Source organism: Triticum dicoccoides, unplaced genomic scaffold (assembly GCF_002162155.2).
Source record: "Triticum dicoccoides isolate Atlit2015 ecotype Zavitan unplaced genomic scaffold, WEW_v2.0 scaffold83175, whole genome shotgun sequence".
Lineage (NCBI taxonomy): Eukaryota > Viridiplantae > Streptophyta > Magnoliopsida > Poales > Poaceae > Triticum > Triticum dicoccoides.
Window position 1 is genome coordinate 1 of NW_021303394.1, and position 683 is coordinate 683.

Below are 683 nucleotides of genomic sequence, written 5' to 3' on the forward strand. Positions count from 1 at the left end.
ATCAGGACTCCAAAGTTAAGCGTGCTTGGGTGAGAGTAGTACTAGGACGGGTGACCTCCTGGGAAGTCCTCGTGTTGCATTTCCTTTTTTATTTATTTTTTGCGCGGCGTGCAAAAGAAAACTCACGGCCGCGACATATATTTACCTTGTTTTATTATTTTGCACGTTTGCGGTAAGTTTTAGCTCGTTGGTCATTATTCACGCCTGTAGCGGCGGGCAAAGAAAAGTACAATCGTCTTTGTAGTGGAGCTGGGAGGGGCAAGCATAAGGGACGAAGACGGGGTAACATATCGGATGCGATCATACCAGCTGTAAAGCACCGGATCCCATCAGAACTCCGAAGTTATGCGTGCTTGGGCGAGAGTAGTACTAGGACGGGTGAGAACTTCGAAGTTAAGCGTGCTTGGGCGAGAGTAGTACTAGGACGGGTGACCTCCTGGGAAGTCCTCGTGTTGCATTCCCTTTTTAAATTGTTTTTTGCACGGCGTGCAAAAGAAAACTCACGGCCGCGGCATATATTTAGCACGTTTTATTATTTTACACGTTTGCGGTAAGTTTTAGCTCGTTGGTCATTATTCACGCGTGTAGCGGCGGGCAAAGCAAAGTACAATCGTCTTTGTAGTGGAGCTGGGAGGGGCAAGCATAAGGGACAAAGACGGGGGTAACATGTCGGATGCGATCAT

The 683-nt window shown here is 47.9% G+C and overlaps 1 pseudogene; it reads left to right on the forward strand.

Annotated features, from left to right (window-relative positions):
- The first annotated feature begins 292 nt into the window (after positions 1–292).
- Positions 293–461, forward strand: LOC119348048 (annotated as a pseudogene).
- The last annotated feature ends 222 nt before the right edge of the window (positions 462–683 follow it).